This window comes from Notamacropus eugenii, chromosome 5 (assembly GCF_028372415.1).
Source record: "Notamacropus eugenii isolate mMacEug1 chromosome 5, mMacEug1.pri_v2, whole genome shotgun sequence".
Classification (NCBI taxonomy): Eukaryota; Metazoa; Chordata; class Mammalia; order Diprotodontia; family Macropodidae; genus Notamacropus; species Notamacropus eugenii.
The window spans coordinates 68811020-68835087 of NC_092876.1; the positions used below are offsets into that span (position 1 = coordinate 68811020).

Consider the following 24068-nt stretch of genomic DNA (forward strand, 5'->3'; position numbering starts at 1 on the left):
GGGATGCAGCTATTAGAACCTAACCCTGATGTAGGCACCCACACCAGCAGCTGTTAAGGGCCAATGGAAAAATTATGCCTTCCCACCCTCAGCATACCTGCCAGGAAAGAAAAAAATGTACTTTTAAGGATGTTCAGACCAAAAAAGTTTAGAGATCACAGCCTTAGAACACAGGATGTCAGGGAGAAAGGAGCCTTGGAACATAGAATGTCAGGGAGAAAGGAGCCCTAGAACAGTGTCAGGGAGAAAGGAGCCTTCAAACATAGAGTATCAGGGAGAAAGAAACCTTAGAACACAGGATGGTAGACATAGGAAGAACTTTATAGTACAGAGGAATCAAAGTAACCCTCAAAACTCTAGAGTATGGCTCAAACCCTATTCAAATATAATTGGGAAATGTTTAACACAATACATAAAATACAGCATAATGTTAGTTTGTGATTTTCTAAGTCAAAATATGCTACTGCAAGGAGCTATTTCTATATGACTTCTATCCCACTGCTTTAGTCCACCTCCCTCGTTTTGTAAATAAAGAAACTGAGACGGCCTGTCCGAGATCCCACAGTGGGTTAACAGCAGAACCAAGCAGGGCCATTCAGAGGATCACCAAGAGGGTCATTTGGCAAGGGCCTCCAGCACAAAAGGAGCTTCCAGTTTCGGATAAGAATGCTGGAATGATCTTACCAAGTTGATTTTCAACTGAGACAGTGCATGAAATCGAATGTAATGCCCAGGGTGTCAGTGCTGATATGGAGACAGGAGAGTGAAGCAGATTCTATCCCAGAATTCACCATTTTGGCAGTCTCTTTGAGCTTGGCTTTGCAGGCTTCTGGAAGAAGGATGTCAGAAAAGAGATTTATCCTCCATCTTGACAGTCGCAAGGAAGCTTGAGGACAGGTTGTAGGACTGAGAGGGGCACATCCTGGCCTGGGGGCACCCTTCTGCATATCCAGTGGCCATAGACTCAACACTGAGGCTCTTGTGGACCATTGGTGCAGTCTGTATTGTGAGATATCGCAAGAATTAGGAAGAGCAGAGAGTAATGGCCGTTAAGACAATGTATGAACCAAACCTTGGACAGCTCCTTCCTCTCCTCATCCCCACCCTCCAGGTGAGAGAGTAGCATCTTGCTAACTGTCCTACTCATTTCACTTTTATCTCTCCTTTTTTTTCTGGAAAAGGGAAAGAATACAAGTAAAGCAAAGTTGATTCTGTGCCTGTAGCTGGCAATACCAGCCACCACCTTCTTTAATAACAACTAGAACACACACACACACGCACATATCTGTGTGCGTGTGTGTGTGTGTCTCCATATCAGCTAGGTTGTATAGTGAGTGCATAGAGTACCAACCCTGGAATCAGGAAGATTCCTCTTCCTGAGTTCAAATATGGCCTCAGACACTCACCAACTTCTACTAACTGTGTGACCCTGGGCAAGTCACTTTACCCTGTTTGCCTCAGTTTCCTCATTTGTAAAAATGAGCTAGAGAAGGAAACGGCAAAGCACTCCAGTATCTCTGCCAAGAAAACCCCAAATGGGGTCATCCAGAGTCAGACACAACTGAGAAACAACCAAACAACCACATACACATACAAATGTATATGTGTATAAACCCACATATGTGGTTTGAGGGTTTCTTCTACATACCTTATCTCATTTCCTCACCACCTTGTGAGGTAGGTCAATTATTATCCCCATCATGGTCATGAGTTGGCCTCCGTTTATGGGTGCCTCTGGTTCTCAAAGTATGGTCTGGGAGTCCCCAGCATTCTTTAAGGGGGTCTGCAAAGTCAGAACTATTTTCATAATACTACTAAGACATTTTAATTTCTAGAAGGATAAATATTGATAGATATAGCTCACATGAAGACAAGTTTGAGGGGAGGATCCTTAATAATTTTCAAGAATGTAAGGGGATCTTGAGATCAAAAAGTTTGAGAACCACTGCACACAAAGGCTCAGCGTATAGGTGACCAGCAAGGCAAATAATAGATTTGCAAAGAGGGAAATTTGACCTTATAGATATCACTGAGACTTGGTGGGATGAAGCCATAATTATTCAGAAAGTATAGAACTGATAAAAGCACCCGTGTGTGTGTGTGTGTATGTGGTGTGTGTGGCATGTGTGTGTGGCATGTGTGTGTATGTGGTGTGTGTGTGTGTGGTGTGTGTGTGTGGTGTGTGTGTGGCATATGTGTATGTGTGTTGTGTGTGTGTCTAGATGCTTGCACATAAACATGAGGAAGTACTAGAATATATTAAGAAGATATATTCGTGAGAGGAAATGCAAGAACCAGAGTGGGGAAGTTTGGTGACAAAACAATTAGGTGAGGATCATCAGACAAAATCAGAACAAATACTATCACTGGAGTGTGCTACAGACCACTTAGACAGAAATAGGAAAGAGATGCAGCATTTGAGGAAAATATTCTAAGCCTGGCATTAAGGCATGACATAGAAGTGATGGGATAACCTCAGTTATCCCATCACCTGCTGGAACTCTCTTTCTGCTAAAAACAGAGAAGCTCATATTTCTTAACTTGCCTGGATAACTTCAATCTTTAAAAGGTGGAAGAACCAACTAGGAGAACTATTCTGATCTGATTCTCACCAATAAGGACAAATGGGTTGCTGAGGTGAAATAATGGAGAACTAGGAGCAAAGTGGCCACTCATACTTAGAACTTGTAACTGATTTTTTATGGCTATGAGATTTATTAAAAATATAACAAAGTTAAAAAAGAAAAGAATCATTTCTTTCCTAAAGGAATGGTTTGTCTTGATCACTTTCCTAAACCTTCTGATCATCCTCACCATTCCTAGGGGAAGGGAAGAAGAATTAGGGAAAGGAATTGCATGTCTGGGACCTTGGAGTTGAAACTGAGAGGCAAGGACAGCATGAAAAGAAAGGTCTTTGTCCCTACTTGTCCAACAGTCCTCCTGGCTCTCCACAATTGTCCCTGGCACTCTGGACCTTGCCTGGACAGACCTCAGCTCTGCAGTGCCCGTCCCAGTTACTGCAAACAGTGCCACAGTAGTGGCAGAAATAGTATCAGGTGACAGTCATTTTCTACCACTAGCATTTCTTCATCTTTCCCTCTCCTGACTTTCTGGCATCAGAACCAGCATCCAAAAGAGAAGGAATGGAAGACTGGTCACAAAGAAAAAGTCTGATGCCATGATAGATAGGAATTCTTTCTCAAAGAGAAACCACGCAAAACAGTCAAGGAGAAAGAACCGAGTCCTGGGAAAGCACACGGTATCTCACCCTGTCTTCTACCTCACCCTTTCTCTTGACCTCTCACACAGCTTCATCTAATTCCTGAATTCATGGCCTGCTGGCCTCACTTTCTGGATGGCCTCAGTTTCCCCTTTGGCAGGTCTTGGGAGCCCTCAAACTTCTACAGAGATGAAATCCTTTTAACCCCCAGCTGCATTTCTAAGGACTATGGAAACAAGGGAAAATACTGAAGAATAAATACTAAAATGTGGCCTTGTCCCATAAGAATAATTTCAAGAATGCTGAAGCTCAAGACAGTTGACAAAAAAGTATTGATCTTTGTTTTAAGTCTTATTAGGGGAAAAGAATGTTCATAGAATGGATGGGACTATAAGTCATATGTGTTTTTATCCAAGTCACCGAGAAAATCTTAAACAGCATCTTTGGGATACTCCATTAGAGACCTCCCAACATTAGGCTCCTGGATCTGGAAGGAACCCGAGAGGTCATCTAGCCCAAGCCTTTCGTTGTACAGATGAGAGACCCAAGGCCCACAGAGGCTGAGGGACTTGCCCAAAGTCATACAGGTAACATCAGTGGTGGGATTTAAACCTGTATCCAGGGACTTCAGGCAGCTAGGTGGTACCACAGTGGACAGAGTGCCAGGCCTGGAGTCAGGAAGACTCACCTTCCTGAATTCAAATCAGGCCTCAGACACTTAATAGCTGTGTGACCCTGGGAAGGTCAATTAACCTGTTTGCCTCAGTTTCCTCATCTTTAAAATGAGCTGGAGGAGGACATGGCTAATCACTGCAGTATCTCTGCCAAGAAAACCCCAGATAGGGTCAAGAAGAGTCAGACACAACTAAAACAACTGTACAACAACAATAATGAACTTATGACTTCAAAACCAGGGCTCTTTCCACTGTACCACACTGTCTCTAGGTCTCGCCATTCAACCAATTCTGTATCTTTCTAACAGCACTTTAACCAGCCCATCTCTCTCCATCTCATCCACCAGAAGAGCATGAACAACTTTGTCATATCATTTGCTAAAATCTCGACAAAATTTGTCCATAGCATTCTCCCAATCTACTAGTAGCTCTGTCCAAAAATGAAACAAGCTTAGTCTGGCATGGTCTTGATGAAGCCATGCTGGCTCTTTATGTTCATCAATTTCTTTTCTAGATTCTCACTCCCCTTCTCCTTTATAATCAGTTAGTCAGTCAATAAGCATTTTTAAGCACCTACTATGTGCCAGACACTGGGCTAAGTGCTGGGAATACAAAGTAAGGCAAAAATACAGTCTGTCCTCAAGGAGTTCACAAAATAATGGGGGGAACAAGATACAAATGGCTAGGTATGAACAGGATATAGACAGGATAAGTTAGAGCTAATCTTAGCAGGGAGGCATTAGCATCAAGGGGATGGGAAAAGGATCTATAAGACAGTGGATGAGTCACTTAACTCTATTTGCCTCAATTTCCTCATCTGTAAAATGAGCTGGAGAAAGAAATAGCAAACTGCTCCAGTATCTCTGCCAAGAAAACAGCAAATGGAGTCACAAAGAGTAGGACATGACTGAGAAATGCTGAAAAACAACAAAGCTTTGACTCTAAGTCGACCAGTCTTATCCTAAGTATCACTCCATTCTTCTGTCTGCTTTGTTAGCCATGAAATATCCTTTGCCAGGCCCCTCATGGGGTGGGTGAAGACTTGCTTGGGTAGAGGAGAGCCCTGAGGCAGAGGATGTTGGACTAGGAGACAGAGAAAGGGAAGGTGAGTTCGAGAACATGGGATGTCAAGTGTCAAGGGGATGGAGCCAGTCAGAGGTGAGAGGGTGGGACCAGATAATCTCTAAAAAGCTCTTTCTCCTTTAAACTCCTATGAGTGTGAGATCCATGCTTTTCTTCCCAATCTGCTCTGGTCTGTCCTTTGCTTGATTGGGATGCATCCAAGGCAGAGACACTGCTGCCACCTGGTGGCAATACACATAGCATAAAGTACCAAGGGAATATTGGGAACCTGACAATAGTGGAGTTGGGGTTTTAAGGAGCAAGACTATCCTTTAGGAAAAAAATGAGGATTTTTAAAATGCTAGAAGCCCATAGCCATGGAGATATATTCTGACTTGTGGTCGGTGGCCAGGAAGTTATCCACTATAAAGAATAAATATAAGAAGAACTATCATTTATGGAGCGCTTTAAGGTTTGCAAAACTCTTTGGGTAGGTTAACTCATTTGCTCCCCATAACAACCCTATGAGGTAGGTGCTGTTATTGATCCCATTTTATAGATGAAGAAACAGAGGCACAGAGAGTTTAAGTGACTTGCCCAGAGTCATACAGTTCAGTAAGTGTCTGAGGCAGGATTCCAACTCAGGTCACTCCTGACTCCACACCCTGCATGCTATCCATTGCAGCACCTAGCTGCCTCACCAGTTCATTTATAGCATGTGATAGGTAGAAGGAACTTTAAAATGTAGAATATTAAAACTAAAAAGACCCTAAAAGCTTGTGAATGCTCAGCTTTGGAAGAGATAGAGTCTAAAATCACAAACTGTCAAAGTTGGGAGGGATTTCAAAGGATATCTTGCCGGAATCATTTCTCAGAAAGAATCTCTTCTACCACATCCTTACAAAGGAGTCATCTATCTTCTATTTGAATACCTCCCCTGATAAAGAACTTATTATCTATCAAACTAAACCACTCCACCTTAGTTTTTTTCACAGTATTTTTTTTTCAGTTACATGTAATGCCAATATTTAACATTTGTCTAAAACAAATTTTGTTTCCATTTTTTCTCCCTCTCTTTCCTCCCTCCCCCAACTCTGTAAGCAATTTGATATAGGTTAGCCATGGGCAGTTATCAAAACATATTTCCATGTTAGTCATATTGTGAAAGAAACCACAAAGAGAAACCAAAAAATAAAATAAAATAAAGAAAAAGTATTTTTTGATCTGCATTCAGACTTCATCAGTTCTTTCTCTGAATGTGGACATGTTTTATCATGAGTCCTTTGGAATTGTCTTGGATCATTATATTGCTGAGAAGAGCTAAGTTATTCATAGTTGATCACTGTACAGTGTTGTTGTTACTATGTGCAATGTTCTCCTGGTTCTGCTCATTTCACTTTTCGCCAGTTCATGTAAGTCTTTCCAGATTTTTCTGGAAAGCATCCTGTTCATCACTTCTTATAGCACAGTAGTATTTCATTACATTCACATACCACAACTTGTTCAGTCATTCCCCAATTGATGAATATCCCCCCAATTTCCAGTTCTTGGCCACCACATAAAGAGCTGTTATAAATATTTTTGTGCAGGTGGATCCTTTCCCCTTTTTTTGATCTCTTTAGAATTCAGACCTAGTGACCACTCCACCTTTGGAAAGCTCTAGTTGTTCAAAAGATTTTTGGTTTTTTTAAACATAGAGTCCTAAAATGAAGTCTCTGGATCTTCCATCCATAATTCCTGGTCCTTCCTTGGGAGCCAAGCAGAAGAATTCTTCAAATATCCAAAGACCACTGTCTTGTACCTCCTAAGTCTTCTCTTCTCCAGGCAAAATGGGTTCTTTCACCAATTCTTTTCGAACAGTCCTCTTTCTTCTTCTTCTTCTTCTTCTTCTTCTTCTTCTTCTTCTTCTTCTTCTTCTTCTTCTCCTCCTCCTCCTCTTCCTATTCCTTCTCCTCCTCCTCTTTTCCTTGTCCATCATCATCATCATCATCATCATCATCATCATCATTATCATCATCATCATCATCATCATCATCATCATCATCATCCTACTTGTCCTCTTGTGAATGCTTTCCAGTTTATTAATCTGCTACCCAGGACTGAACACAATTCTCTAACTAAGGTCTGACCAGGGTAGGGCATAATGGGACCAGTTTCTCCTTTGTTTCAGCCACAACACCTAAGATCTCATTAGTTTCTCTTGCTGTCATGTCAATCAACCAGTCAGTCAGTCAGTGCCATGCTATTGACTCCCATTAAGCTTCCAGTGCATTAAAATCTCCAGATCTTGTTTGCACAAACTGTTTACCTTTGTCATTCCTGTCCTGAGCTTGTGTCATTGATTTTTTGAATCCAAGTATAGGTCTTTACATTCATGTTTATCAAACTTTATCTTCACAGCTCTGGTACGTGATTCTAGCCTACTGAGACCCTTTGAGGTCTAACTCCATCATTCAGTGCTAGGTAGCCTTCCTGGCTTCCAAGATTTGATAACTATGTCATCTACATTTTCATCTATGTCAATGATTCAATGAGATCCAATTCAAGAAACGTTTCATCACCTACTCTGCATAATAACAATAGCTAGCATTTTAAGGTTTGTAAAAGGCTTCACAAATATCATCTCATTCAATCCTTACAACAACTTGGGAGCTAGGTGCTATTATTATCCCCATTTATATATAGATAAAGAATATTGAGGCAGGCAGAGATTAAGTGACTTTCCCAGGGTCACACAGTTAATAAGTGTCAGAAGGAGGATTTGAACTCAGGTCTTCCCTACTCCATTGCTCTGTATACTTGACTGCAAAAGGCATTGTGCTAGGTGTTTGGAATTCCCAAACTAAATTGACATGACTTCCACGTGTTTACTTTATACTCTGGGGTGGTAGTGGTAGGGGTACTTCTCTGTACCTTTAGGATATACACATAAATACATATAATATAAAGTAAGGTGTCAACTGGACACAGGAAGGAAAGAGACAATGTGGTCTCAAAAAAATAAAACGGTTTTAGATGGGGGAATCAAAGATGGCTTCAGGGAAATGAAGAGAAAGATTCTGAAAGGCAGAAATGAGGAGAGAGTGCCTCTTGGACATGCAGGAGGGTCTACTCAAATCCAACAGGTAAGAGGTGGTAAGCTGAGTTTAGGGCAGAAAGAATCTTAGTGATCTAGTTTGGCAGGAATATAGAGAAAGAAATTATGAAATAAAGTGGGAGGAGTGGAGCCAGACTATAGAGGGTCTTGAATGCCAGGTTAAGGAGTTATACTATATTATTGATTAATTCTTCCCTAAATGATGCTTCTTGAACCTGATTCTCAAAACAACCCTGTGATATAAATATTAAGGTAGGCTTATAAAGCTGGAAGAGACACAGAAAAAGCCAATGTCCTCATTTTATAAATGAAAAAATTTTACCTTATTTTATAGATGAGGAAACTGAGGTGCAGAGAAAATAAATACCTTGCTTAGGATCACCCAACTTAAGAGCACTGGAGGGCATGATCTGAACACAGCTCTTCCTTACTCCAAGTCCTGTGCTCTAATCAGCATATTCAATTGTTCTCCTATCAATTGTTTTTTGGGGATGTTGTAGAATAAAAAGGCCTCTGAAGTCCCTTCTAGCACAGAAATTCTCTGATTTTGTGAAATGATGTGAGAGGCAGTGATGTTCTAACCATTGTCTCCCTCTAGCCTTGTGGCATCAGCCAGCTCTGTTAGAGTAGGGCTCCATCTAGGAAGGGCAACAACACTGGAAAATAACACTGACCTATAAGCCAGAAGGGATGAGGTCTAGTCTTGACTCTATGTAACAGTAGTCACATAGCCTTTGCGCAAGTAAGTTCATGTCTGTGGGCCTTGATTTCCTCTGTAAAGCAGAGAGGATTAGGTGATCTCTAAAGTTCCTTAGCTCTTCCAGCTCTAGTAGTTCAATGTCATAGTATTCAGAGCTAGAAGAGACTTGAAAAACCAACCTACTCCTTTTACAATCCAAGAGACTGATACCCAGAAAAAGAAGGTGACTTGCCCAAGGTCACACAGCTACTGAATTTGACCTCAAGTCAGCCTCCCCATCCAGTCCTCTCTTTCCACTACTTTGTCCAGACTCTGATATTCTTTGTTTTAAAGTCACTTCCAACTCCCTCTTTCTATGTTCTAAGGCCCTTCCCAGTTCTGAAATCTGCTATTCTAAGGTTCCTTCCCATTCTGGTGTTCTATGTTCTAATCTTCCCTCTAACTCTGACTTTCTGTGTCCAAAAATTTTTTCCAGTCTTAGCTTCTTTTGCTTATCCTATTCAAGAAGGTCATTTCTTTACAGTCTGAGTTCCCTTTGAGGTTGAGGAGAAGTGGGTATCTAGGTGTCAAGGTGGGATCAAATGAGATAACATGTAAAGTGTTTTGTAAACCTTGAATCACTATATAACTGGTAGCTATTATGAAGAAGTCCTTGGGCAGAGAGTCCTCAGCATGAAGAAAACACGGCAAGGACTATTGCATCAGCCTTGGCCGTGGTGAAGGATAATCACTCACAAAGAATCCTGGGTACTCCATCATAACCAGCCTGAGGTCATTACCCTTTGGTGGGGTGGGGGGGATGGGGAGGAGAGCACTTGGGCCATGCCTGGTTCCCATGAACCCAACGTAGCCCCAAGTGAGCTGAGGGAGGAGGACAGCGAGGGCCAAGCTTTGGAGCTGAGGCTGACAACTGCGGTTGAGGAACCCTGGTATGCTCAGGTGATTTTTTTTTTTTTGATTCAGTGATGGAGTCACCCTTAACTTTCAGGCTGCTCACATGGGGGTTTTAAAATTTGGGAGGTTGGGGAGGAGGAGTAAGGGAGTAGACTGACCAGTAGTTTCATCAATGAAGCAAACACCCTCTCGGATATGCAGATCAGCAATTTAGAAAACTGTCTGAGACACTAAGAGGTTAAATGATTTTTGCCAAGATAACATAGCTAGGCTAAACCAGAGATGACACTTGAACCCAGGCTCCTCTAACACAGAGGCCTGCTCCAAACTAGGCACAACTCCAAAGCTATCTTTCCACTTCAGAACGCCCCAAAGAAACCCTAGCTCTCCCTCCAGCAAGCTTCGGCTCTTCGAATTGTAGAAGCAGTTCATCCAACCCCCTCATTTTACTAAACCTCAAGTTCTGCAATTACTTACTGAGACACTGCCAAGGCAAGGCCCCAAGGGATGTGCCTCTCTTCCTTCTCCCCTCTTGGCTAGTGACTTCTCCCCCAAAGGGTTTTGCTAGACCCCTCTCTCTTCTCTCTCCTGCCTCCACTGGCTGACCCCTAGGATGTGGCCAAAGTATCAGTTACCAATTGAAGGAGATTGTTGTTCATTCTTCTTTCTCAAAGAGGATCAATGACATCCAGAGGGTGATATCTTGATTTACAAGTGAACTGGATTTAAGGGAGCCCAGACTGTGCAAGGTCAGCCTCACTCTCTCCTCCAGAGTCATCTGAGTCCAGTGGCAAGTCACAGGTCAAGGACTGGTGATGGCCCCCTGAAAGGGATAAAGTTCTGGACTTGGGGTCAGGGACCTGTGTTCAAGTAGCTTAGTAACCATGTCTGAGCAACTTTAAGTTCTGTTAGCCTCAGTTTCTTCATATGTAAAAAGGGAATAGTAATAGAACTGATCTCACATGACTGTTTTGTTGTGAATTTTGAATGAGGGGACATATGAAAAGTCTTTTGCACTATATAAATGCTAGCTATTATTGAAGCAGGATCAACTGACTCAATGATTCCCATCCTTACATTACAGAGGAAGAAACTAAGGCCCAGAGAAGGGAAGTGATTGGTCCAAGGTCACAGAAGGAGCTAATGGCAGAGTCAGGACTAGAAGCCAAATCCTTATAGAACACTCTCTTCCACTCCACTCACTCAACTCTCAATCTTTCCCCTTCTGCACTAAAGGTTCCTTTTTTTTTTTTTTTTTGCAGTGCTTCCGAGATTTGATTTGACTTTTTACCTCCACCTCCTACATATGCAGTCATGCAAAACATATTTTTACATTTAGTTATGTTGCAAAAAATAAAAGGCAAGAAAAGTTAAGAAAATGAAAAAAATATGTTTCAATTAGAATTCAGAGTTCATCAGTTCTTTCTCTTCAGGTGAATAGCAGTCTTCATTATGGATCCTTTGGCATTGACTTGGATTATTAAATTCATCAGAGTAACTAAGTCTTCCACAGTTTATCATTGTAAAACATTGCTGTTACTGTGGACAAGCTCACTTTGCATCAGTTCATGTAAGTCTTACCAGATTTTTCTGAAAGCATCCTGATCATTTCTTATAGCACAATAGTATTCCATCACAATGAAATAGCACAATCTGTTTAGTCATTCCCCAAATGATGGATATCCCTTCAGTTTCCAATTCTTTGCCACCACAAAAAGAGCTACTATAAATATTTTTGAACAAATAGGTCTTGTTCCTTTTTCTCTAATTTCTCTGGGATATAGACCCAGTAGTGGTATTGCTGGGTCAAAGGATATGTGCATTAGGGACATAATTTCAAATTGTTTTCCAAATTGTGGACCAGTTCACAATTCCACCAGCAGTTCATTAGTATCCCTACTTTTCCCACATTTCTTCCAGCATTTGTCATTTTCCTTTTATTCATGTTAGCTAGTCTGATAAGTGTGAGGTGGTAGCTCAGAGTTGTATTAATTTTCATTTATCTAATCATCAGTGATTTAGAGCATTTTTCATAAAATTATTAATAGCTTTGATTTCTTCTGAAAACCACTTGATTATGTTCTTCGACCATTTATCAGGTGGAGAATGGCTCTGCTTTTTATAAATTTGACTCAGTTCCCTATACGTTTGAGAAATGAGATCTTTATCCAAGAAACTTGTTGTAAAATGCTTTCCCCAATTTCATGCTTGCCTTCAAATTTGGCTGCATTGATTTTGTTTGTGCAAACCTTTTTAAATTTAATTCAATCAAAATTATCCATTTTTATCCCCTGTGATCCTCTCTATCTCTTTTTTAGTCAGAAATGCTTGTGCTATCCATAGATCTGAGTGGTTAATTTTTCTATGTTCCCCTAATTTACTTATTATATCACTCTTTATGTCTAAATCAGGAACCCATTTTGAACTTCTGTTTGTATACTTTATGAGATGTTGTTCTGTGCCTAGTTTCTGTCAGACTTCTTTCTAGTTTTCCCAGCAGTTTTTTCAAATAGTGAGTTCTTGCCCCAGTAGCTGGGATATTTGGGTTTATCAAACACTAGGTTGCTGTGGCCATACGCTTCTATATATTGTATCTATTTCATTGATCAGTCACTCTATTTCTTATCCAGTGCCAGATTGTTTTGATGATTAGTACTTGGCAGATAATTTGAAATCTATTCATGCTAGGCTACCTTCCTTCACTTTTTTCTAATTTTCCACTAGAATTTTTTCCCAGTTCCTGGATATTCTTGACTTTTTATTCTTTCAGATGAATTTTGTTATGGTTTTTTTCTAGTTTTATAAAATAATTATTTACTGGTTTGGTTTGGCACTGAATAAGGATTGCCAGTTTTATTATATTGTCTCAGCCTACCTAGGAGCAACCAATATTTCTCCAGTTGTTTATATCTATCTTCATTTGCATGAAAAGTGTTTACTAATTGTCTTATGGTTCCTGTATGTGTCTTGGCAGGTAGACTCCCAAGTATTTTATGTTCTCTGAAGTTATTTTAAATGGAATTTCTCTTTCTAGCTCTTCCTGGAAGACTTTGTTGGTAATATATAGAAATGGAGATGGTATATGCGGGTTTATTTTATATCCTGAAACTTTACTAAAGTTGTTGTTTAATAGCATTTCAGTTGACTCTCTTGGGTTCTCTAAATATACCATCACATCATCTTCAGAAAGTGACAGATTTGTTTCCTAATTGTCTGTTCTTATTCCTTCAATTTCTTTTTCTGGTCTTTCTGCTATAACCAGCATTTCTAACACAATATTGAATAACAACGGTGATAATGGACATGCTAGCTTCATCCGGATCTTCTTGGGAAAGCTTCTAGTCTGACTTCATTATAGATAATACCTGCTCTTGGTTTTAGATAGACACTCTTTACTATTTTAAGAAAAGTTTCATTTGTTCCTGTTTGCTAGAGTTTTTAGTAGAAATGAGCGTTGTATTTTATCAAAAGCTTTTTAAAAAATTTATTGATATAATTATATGCTTTTTGTTATTGATATGTTCAATTATGCTTATCATTTTCCTAATGTTGAACTAGCCCTGCTTTCCTGGTATAAATCCCACCTGATCATAGTGTGTGATCTTTGGGACATATTGTTGCGATTTCTTTGCTAATATTTTATTTAAAAATTTTGCATCAATATTCATTTGAGAAATTGGTCTATAGTTTTCTTTCTCCCTTTTCACTTTCCCTGATTTATGAATTAAAACCATATTTGTATCATAGAAGAAATTTGATAGGACTTCTTTGCCTGTTTTTTTCAAATAGTTCATATAGTGTTGGGACTCATTGTTCTTTAAATGTTTGGTAGAATTCAGTTATAAATCCATCTGGTCTTGGGTCTTTTTTTTTCCTTAAAGAACTCATTTATGGCTTGTTCAATTTCTTCTTCTAAAATAGGGTTATTTAAGTATTCTACTTCCTCTTCTGTTAATCTGAGCAATTTATAAATTTTTTGTAAATATTCATCCATTTCATTTAGATTATCAGTTTTATTAGCATATAATTGGACTAAATAGCTCTTAATAATTGCTTTAATTTCATCTTCATTGTTTGTGCATTCACCCTTTTCATTTTTGATACTGGTAATTTGGTTTTCTCCTTCCATTTTTAAATTAAATTAACCAATGGCTTATCTATTTTATTATTTCCCCCCATATAATCAGTTCCTAGGTTTATTTATTAGTTCAGTGGGTTTTTTTAACTTTCAATTTTATTAATCTCTCCTTTGATTTACAGGATTTCTATTTTTGTGTTTAGCTGGGGACTTTAAATTTCTTTTTCTAGTTTTTTTTAGTTGCATGCCCAAATTATTGATCTGTCCTTTCCCTTTTATTGGTATAAATATTTAGAGATATAAATTTTATACTAAATACTGTTTTGTTTGCATCCCACAAATTTTGGTATGCACTGGAGGTTGCTTAATCCTTGCCCTTGTCCTCCCTAAAGCCTTCCTCACTCTTCTGCCTACGAATTCTCAACACTTCAGTCCTCTCCTCCTCTCTGTCCTCATTGTATTCCTCTTCTTTTCCTTCCCCCATTTCTTCCCTATCCTGGAATCAGAAACACAGCATCTGGTACGTTTGGTATACTGCATGTGAGGAGGCAATAGAAAACATTATATGCCAGGCAAGTAGAACCACCACCCCCATTTTGACCAGCATCTTCCCTCAGACTCTTATGAAAATCACTTTGAACACCTTGAACTCAAGAGCCTTGGGAACAGCAGTGCCTGCAAGCCACTAGACCTGTTGTCAGCCCAGCCCCTATATGATCATCAAGAGGAGAAACTGTTATGGAAAAGGGGTCTGCTTTCTTCATCTCTATAATCAATAACTGATGACCCTCTGCTACCAATAAGCAGATGAGCACAAGAACCCTGGGAGTGGCAGTAACCCTAGCCCACTGTTCTTGCTTTCTTCCTTCCCCAGACATCATCTGGGGCAGCGATCTGTGGAAAAGGGGCCACCAACTGTTACTCACAGGACAGGCAACTCAGCCCAACTAAAGCAGCAAGGCTTCCTGAGAGAAAGAGGAGGCAGCAGGCAAATAGAATGACCACCACCACCTTGACTACTATATCCTCTTGACTCTGATGGAGACAACGCAGGACCCAAGAGCTTCAGGAATAACGATGCTCACATACAAGTGTCAAATGGTTCAATACTAGAAACTGATCTGATCAGATTTTATTAATAGAAATGACATTAAGGATGAAATATTACCACTGGCTTTGTCACTGCACCCTAAGGATCATGGGACTTTTCTATCTGACTTGCAGCTGAAACCTTCCACATGTGTTGTCTCCTCAATTAGAGGGTGATGAGCTTCCTGAGAGCAGAGACTGTCTTACCTTTCGATACATATTGCCACACATGTATACATATGTGCTTTGCACATAGTAAGTGCTTAATTAATGTTCAATTCATTCATTCTTGTTCATTCAGATACAACATCAATCAGAAGTTGGGTATTTCCTATCAGTCTGCCAGTGCAGTGCCTCCCTCCAGGCACAGACCACAAGTTACTTGAGGGCAGGCAGGATGGAGGCCACCTGCATGGTTCAATTGGAGAAACACTCAGTAAATTCCTTTGCCTAAAAGTGCTATATGGCAAGTAAGTGGTGATGCTTGAAATTCCACTACTATTCCCTTGTGAGCTCACCCTATACACTCTCTGGATCAAAACAGTACAGCTGTTAGAATGAAAATGTTACCTGGAAGGGTGGTTTTTAACCATTCACAGTCATTGAAACCAAGGGAGTTCGAAATTCATCAGATTATCTAATACCCTGACAGGGGCCTAAGGGGTCTGTTAGGGCATCTATTTGAAAGGAGTTGGTTGGGCAAGGAAATATAAAGCATTACTGTTCTCAGGAGCTGACTGAGATAGAGTGACACAATGAGGACTCTGGGTAATATAGAGTGAGCAGATACCCATCCCATGTTAAATGCCAGTGAATACATGAGGAGATGTGGTCTCAGCTGATATAATAGACATGAGGTCTCAGAAACATCTATAGGGCACCTAAAATATACCACCTTGGGGGTGGAACCAAGATGGCAGATTAAGAGCAGGGATAAGAGTCCTCCAAATACCTACCAAAAATGACTCTAAACAAATTCTAGAGCTACAGAACTCACAAAATGACAGAATGAAACAAATCCCCAGCCCAAGACAACCTGGAAAGTCAACAGGAAGGGTCTTTTGCACCGGGAAGGGAGCTGATCATAGTCCAAAGGGGGCCACATGGCACACACAGGCCAGAGCAGGCCTCAGGGACTGAATCATTGCCAGCTGTGGCAGTTTCCAGACTTCTCAACCCACAAATGCCAAGAAGGTGAGAGGCAAAACTCTGTGGGACCTGGGTGAAAGAGGAACACTAAATCTGACCAAAAATGGCCACAGCCCTAGGGCTTGTCTTCTCAATGGGGGTGAATGTGGAGGGAAGAAAAGAGAGAATTTAGAATTCAAAGTTTTAAAAACAAATGTTGAAAAGTTGTTTTTTACATGCAGTTGAGAAATAAGATATACAGGCAATAGGGTATAGAAATCTATCTTGCCCTTCAAGAAAGGAAAGGAGAAGGGGATAAGGTGGGGGGGTATTATAAAAGGGCGGTCAGATTGGCGGAAGGGGTAATCAGAATGCATGCCATCTCGGAGGTGGGGAGAGAAAGATGGGAAGAAAATTTGGAACTCAAAATCTTGTGGAAATGAATATTGAAAACTAAAAATAAATAAATTTAAATCTAAAAAAAACCTCAAAAAATAAATAAAATGTGCTACCTCCTGACCACATTAGGCCTGGAAGAGATGGTGGCCAGGCTGCTGGACTCAGTGGCAACAACTGGAGTAGAATCTTACCTCTGCCACTTATAAGATATGTGACCCTGGGAAAGTGACTGAGCTCTGGGAATCCATTTTCTCATCTAAAAGTGGGGAGAAAGTATGTATACTACCTATCACATAGCACTGGGAGGATAAAATGATGTGATATATGTTCTGCAATGCTTTGTAAGCCTTACAAAATGAAAATAAGAATTGAGAGGGAACTCAGAACATTGAACTTCCAAGCTGGGAAGACATAAGAACACAGAATATCAGATCACAGAGGGCCAGCCTTAGAATACAGAATGTCAGAGCAGGGAGGGACCTTGATTTAAATCATCAAATACAGATTGCCCCCTCAAAGTGGTCCCCTTTGAAGTCTATCCACTTGTTTCAACCATGCTGCCATCATTCTAAACCTTTCTCTTTGGACTTATCTGGTATCTGCTTCATACAGGGTACTTGTAGAAATTCTTCTTTGGGTCTCCATCCTTCCTGGCCACCATCTCTTCCAGGCCTAATGTGATTCTAGGCCCTAGACCTTCCTGGGAAGTTGGAGCACAGGCTTTTCAGCTATGCTGGGGCTAGGTGGTCAGAGGGAAGAGAAAATGGGGAGACTAGAGATAAGAGAGTGGTCATATCCACTGACATTTCATTGGTCTGAGTCTCCTCAATAGGGACAAGTCAGAGACAGACAATAAACTTTTTGGTGAGCAGGTTTATTCAGTTTATTCTTCTAGAACACCAAGCCCATTTCCAAGGTCTTTGTTTGGCTGGTCAGCGTGGTTCATCTGGGCTCTAATTTGCTGATCAGTTACTGGTAGACATCTGCTCCTACTTACCCCTTAATTCTGACACTTCTTTAAGCACACACAATTCTAATGGATCTCATAGCCATCCTTAGCTCCCATACTTGCCAGGGTAGTAGTGCTCACCCCAGTTCCTGGAAAGAAGCCCAGAATTCCCCATGTGGTAAGGAACTCTGTGATGGGGGAATCTATTGCTAGGGGGAGGAAAGCCCACCCATAGCGGCCTCAAGGAGAGATGTGAAGTTTCTGTTTAGTAAGAATATTCTTTCATTCCACAGTGAAAGAATGCCATTCACTCTCACTGTAGTGGACCATATGGCCTCTGAGGTCCCTTCTACCTTAGATTCTATAGTTCTAAGGTGACACCTTGAAGGGAAATAGAGCTTGGACCCCATAGAGTTCACTCTGATATACAGAGAGGTAGAGGAGAGAGCCCTAGACTTGAGTTCTTGGTCACAGGTCTTATCACAAACTGACCATATGACCTTGGGCAATTTATTTCCCCTTTATGGACAGTGGATGTAATCCCATTCCTGGGCCTCTTGGGCACCACTTACCAAGGCTTCACAAGGTGGCCACAAGTCCATCCACTAGCATACCACCACCATGCATCATTGCTGACCAACCCATCAAGTATGAGGCCACAGAGTGACGCCCATACCTGTGAAGCCCAGAACCAGTAGGCCAAAGGCCAACAACTCTACAACAAAGATTAGCTGAATCAGGTGAGAGGTCTATAGCTGAAGGCATAATGGGAGTGGTCACAACCTCCATCCCCAACACAGATGTTTCTCATTCAGCAGGGTACAGAAGTGAGCCAGGATCACAAGGACAAATACAGGACCCAAGACAGCTTCTGGTTGGAAATGTGAAGCCATTGAATCTGACCCCCTCATTTTACAGTTGAGGAAACTGAGGCAGAGAATAAGTAAGTGACTTGCTCAGAATCACACAGGTAGCTAGGTAATTGAGCCAGGATTTGAACCCGTCTTCCTGAGTCCACTCAAAAAAGCCAAGTCCACTATTCTATTCTGTTCCTCATCTGATTTCCTCCAATAACCCTATGAAGTGTGAGAAACAAGATAATGTGGTGGATAGAAAACCAGCTTTAGAATCAGATGAAAGCAAGTTCACACCTCCTGCTTCCGACCCATCCTGGCTGTGTGACCCTGAGCAAGTCACTCAACTTATCAATTCAATCAGCAATTCTCTTGGACCCTAAGTTTCAAGTGACCTACAGAATTTTGTTTTTGTCCTTCATTCTCAAAGAGAACCATGACATTGGGAAGGTGATATCATGACTTGCAAATGAACTGGATAAAAGTGAAGGAGGGCTGTGCAAAGTCACCAGACTCTTTCTCCTCTGGAGCCATCTGGGTCTAATGGCCAGATATAGATCAGGGCAACTGGAGATGGCCCAGGATACAGTGGGGGATCTTGGCCTTTTTAGGCTAAGGTCTTAAACAGGTCTTAGTGTGACTGAGGCAACACCTATTCAGTGATTAAGACTTAATAAGAAATGAGGCAGAGAATGCCCTCTTTATCTAGTTAAAAAAATAAATCTTTCTGGGAAGGGAAGACCCTTAGAGTTTCGGGCCAAAATAGAAACAATTGCTACTTACATTCACTCTGAGTCAATCTGGGCCCAAACGGTGACTAAATGGGACTTGATCTGGGATCTATTGTTGGTCAATCCATGAGAGTCAGAGAAATTTGGGTTGAAGAAAAAATCTAGTTGATAAACTCATGAGTTACCTTGTGAAGTTTCAGTGATCAAAATTTATATTGGGGAGCGGAAGGAAGGGAGAGGAGAAAGAAAGAAAGAAAGGAAGAAAGAAAGAAAAAGAAAGAAAAGAAAGAAAGAAAGGAAGGAAGAAAGAAAGAAAAAAGAAAGAAAGAAAGAAAAGAGAAAGAAAGAAAGGAAAAAAGAGAGAAAGAAAGAGAGAAAGAAAAGAAGGAAGGAAAGAAGAGAGAAGAAAGAGCTGTGTTGCCCAACTGGGTCCCCATTGGAGGAGCTCCTCTTTCTACTCACAGAGATGATCCTTCATTGTTGAAGAGGACCATGACATCAGGGAGGTGATGCCATGCTATGAAAATGAATTGGATTTAGGAGGAAATATACATACTAGGAGTTCCCCAAACCAACAAAATCACTGACCTGGACCAAAAAATTAAATGAGTTATCCGTATGAACCTCATTTTACACACAAAGAAACTGAGACTCAGAGAGACCAAGAGATGTGCCCCAGGTCCTCCAGGTGAGCCTCCAAGGCTGGGCCTTCATGGCCAGCACTCATCTTGGGGCTCAGTGCCTTCGGCATGCATAGCTCCACTAGTCATCAACCATCAAAGAAGCCCCTCTTTGTTACTGGTTGTATAACCCTGGGCAATTCACTTTACTTCAGACTCAGTATCCTCATCTGCCAAATGAGAATTAAGAAAAGCATCTACTTCACAGGGTTGTTGAAAGGATCAAATGAGATCTATAACATACTATGCTATAGTACACACTATACTAACGTAACATCAATATGATGTAACATTATTTAAAACTTTGCAAACCTTAAAGCTTATGTAAATGTTGGCTATGATATATAATATATACGTGCTATGTATATAATATATTTATGTATACATTATACATGTATGTGGGTATATATTATATGCATACAGGTGTATATTTGTTTTTAAATGTGCATATACATACATATGGGGCAACTAGGTAGCACAGTGGACAGAATGCCAAACCTGGAGTCAGGAAAACTCATTTTCCTGAATTCAAATCTGGCCTCAGACACTTGCTTAACTGGGTGACCCTGGGCAAGTCACTTAACCCTTTTTGCCTCAGTTTCTTCATCTGTCAAATGAGCTAGAGAAGGAAATGGCAAACCACTCCAGGATCTTTGCCAAGAAAACCCCGAATGGGACCATGAAGTGTCAGGCACGATTGAAATATGAGTAAACAACAACATACATTCATGTTGCCCTTGTTTGCCCTGAGTTTTCCAAGAGGACCAATGACATCATAGGATGAGGTCTTGACTTGCATATGAATTGGATTTAAGAGTTGCACAAGGTCATCAACCTGACTCTCTTTTCCAGTCATCAAAGTCCAGTGGCAAGATAAAAATCAGCATGACTGGTGATGTCCCAGGATGCAGTGGATGACCTTAGTGTCTTCAATGTCTAGCCAAGCTCTAAGCACTCCACAGCTCTTTGTGGCCCTTAGAACAAATTGTTCTCATCTGCCCATTCCACTAGGGGAAGTCTTCACATGCTTGGGGTAGACTATCCCCTCACCAATTCACCAACCTGTTTAAGGCTTCTTGGTTACCCTCAACCTGGTTTAACCATCTGCTAAGATCATCTTATTGGGATGTGGCCACTACACATGCTACAGCTTCTTGGAACCACAGGTGAGAGCTGGGGGTGTATGGGATATTCAGGGAGGACCAGCACCTCTGATGCAAAGGCTTGTTCCTTCTGTAGGGTCATCCTCTCATTTTATAGATGAGTAAACTGAGGCCCAGAGAGGCTGGGCTAATAAGGGGCAGAACTGGGACTTGGATCTAAGTGGCCCAGAGTTCCAAGTTCAGCTCTGTTACACATACACACACACACACACACACACACACACACACACACACACACACACCTATTTGATGAGCTGGACCATCTCCCATGGAACTGGACTTGCACTCTGGTCCCTTGCTAAAGAACACACATCCTGTTGAGATGACATAGCTACTCATTATTAGCATTTCCCCTGACTTGTGTGTGTGTGTGTGTGTGTGTGTGTATGTGTGTGTGTTAAAGATGATTCCAATGTGTGCTATAAGAAGAGCTAACTTCTCATTGGATACTTCTCTGCCCAGCCTTTCAGTAGGGGTGAGTCTCAATTCCTCTCTCCTTTCCCTGCCTCACACCTTGCCTCCAGCAGCCATGGTGGCCAGGCATGACACCAGGATCCTGTGCTTGCCTTGGTGAGCCGAGTCCCCAGCTGTCTTCTTTGTGGTGGACAGGTCAGCAAATAGCAGCCCTGACAAATGGATCTTTCCAGTTGTGGCAGCTACCTCATGAGGGCAAAGATTCCCCAAGGCAGAGCCCAGCTACCCAGTGAGAGGGGCTTCCTGTAATAGCCCATTTCTCACTGGACACATGACTGTTGGCAGGACTAGCCTGCAGCCTGAAGGACTAAAGAGCTGATGTGCTTGACTGGCTAGAAGTTGTTGTATGGACAGTGTGGGGCTGAGAGGAAAGGAAACTATTTCTTCCATCGTACCAACTGGGAGAGGATGATAAGTATGAGAGCTTACACGAAATAGTTTATGTCTTCTGATTCATCATGCATATCTTTTCATCTTAATAATTTTCTCTGATGGAGGAAATAAACTTGTCTTATACCTGATCCCCATATTGTACACTGAATACCTTTTCTAGAAGGTTGAGTGAACAAGCTAATATAGCAAGAGAGCCTGGAGGCAGGGGATGACCCGGCAAGGTTGGTGCCACCTCCTCTTCTCTGTGTCCGTTTATATATGTGTGTATGTTATAGGTAAATAAATAGAAATATACAGATATAGATTGACTAATCTGTGATTTTAGCAGCATAAGGAGTCCTGTGTGGGAACACATCTTGTCTTAGAGGCAGCTAGGGGGCCCCATAGTGCACAGAGTGCTGGAAGACCTGAGTTCAAATACTAGATGTGTGACCCTGGGCAAGTCACTTAGCCTGTTTGCCTCAGTTTCCCAATCTGTAAAATGAGGATAATAATAACACCAACCTTCCAGGGCTTTTGTGAGGATCAAATGAGATCGTAATTGTAACTCACTTAGCATAGTGCCTGGTACATAGTAAACGCTGTACAGACGTGAGCTATTTTTAGCCCTAGTAAGTTAGTAGGTAAGTCCTAGGCAGTTGCCTGAGGCACAAAAAGTCTGAGTCACTTGCCTAAGGTACCAAGCTAGTAAGTGTCAGAGGCAGGATTTTAATTTGACTCTTCCTGACTCCTAGATTAGACTCTATCTCCTATAACAGCCTTCCTTATGAGATCATACTGTAATTTATAATCTATATTGTGTATAAACGACAGCATATGTATAATCATATGTATATGATATAGTTTAATTAATAATTATTTTCATAAGAATTAATATAATCACAGGTGCACATTGTGGTTGGCTCCTGGCTCCGTCCCTTATCCTGGTCATCCCTTCCACTTTAAACACCCACACAGCCCTCACACTGTACCAAAATAAAAGAGCTCTCTTGGCAACCCTTTTAAAAGCTGCTGACACCATCACTTTTCATCTGAAACATAAGCTTTTGAAAAAGGAAGAAGACACAAACCCTGCTGTCTGTGGTATCGTCCCTACAGGGTCTCCCCAGGACTCAGCCCACTCAGATCCATCCCACCATGGCTGTAGTCACACAGAACTACTTCCTCCTACCACCATACATGGAAAGATGTCCCAGATCCCTCAACTCTCATTGGATTCATCAGAGTATCTCTTTGTGCCTGTTGGAAAAACAGAGGTAAGGACAAGAACCGGCCCTAGAATCCCTTCAACATCCAACAAACACATATCTTTCTAACACTTCTGCTTTGTTTCTTTTTGGGGGGAGGTAATACAGGTTAAGTGACTTGTCTGTCTGAGGCCAGATTTGAACTCAGATCCTCTTGACTCCAGAGTTGGTGCCCTGTCCACCACCCTACCATTACCACTGAGCTACCCCTTAGCCTTTCTCCTTTCTGATTACAGTTAGGGATATTTGTTTTTATCTCCTGCCTATACTGTGAGCTCTTTGCCTTAACTAAATATCATCTCCCCTCTTCCTCTTTGTTCTTCCTGCTAAAGGTTGGTTTGTTTCTGTTTGTTTGTTTTTTAGCTTTTATACAGAAATATTTACTTCAGAAGGCATAATCATAAATACACAGACTTACTCCCCAACACACAGAAGGCCTAATCCCCCTCCTCCTTTGTACCCTCTCAGTCCTTGGGGACAAAGGTGGACTTGGTTCACTGCTTAGCTTGATTCCTCTAGAACACACTCTCACTTCCAAGTCCAAAACCCCCAAGTCCAGAGCACCCCAGTTTTTCAGGGTTTCCCAGACACCTCTTCCAGGGACTCAATAAATGTCTGCAGAATTTGAACTCCAAGAATATCTTATTTCAACCCCTTCTTTGTGCATATGAGGAAACCAAAACATAGTATAATAGAGAGAGGGCTGGAATAGAAAAGAGATCTGGGTTTGAATCCGGCTTGAACTTTCAGAAGCTATGGTTCTGAGTGGATACAGACTCACAGAGTGACTGCAATGTGAGGGGAGGGCCCTCAAGCGCTTCACTTGGATTTTCTCTTGTTTTTCGGAATCTTTCCATATGCCTTATTTCTTATGAAGCGATGATAATCCATCACTTCTTCACATACCCGAGTTTGTTCAGTCATCCCCTAATTAATAAGCACCCGCTTTTGTCTTTTTTTATTACAAAAAGTGCTGCAAAAAGTAAAAGATACACTTGTCCACCTATAGCATCCTCATCTTCATAATAGCTGATAATAATAATAATAATATCTAGTATTTACAAAACATGTTCATGTTTCCAATGCATTTTAAAATGTTAACTCATTTTATCTTCACTATTTTGGGAGGTGTCAGTTTTGGCCCCATTTTATAGATGGAGAAAGTGAGGCAGACAAGTTAAGTGATTTGCCTAAGGTCACACAGCTAGTGAGGCAGGATTCAAACTCAGATCTTCC

At 41.2% G+C, this 24068-nt stretch overlaps 1 long non-coding RNA gene across 1 annotated transcript in view; it reads right to left on the reverse strand.

The window, feature by feature from the left end:
- Positions 1-301: 301 nt before the first annotated feature.
- The window catches only part of LOC140504509 (uncharacterized), a 29262-nt gene continuing 5495 nt past the window's right edge, over positions 302-24068 (reverse strand). Inside the window, exon 3 of the long non-coding RNA XR_011967134.1 lies at positions 302-999. This is a non-coding gene — a long non-coding RNA (uncharacterized lncRNA). The remainder of the gene's footprint in view (positions 1000-24068) is intronic.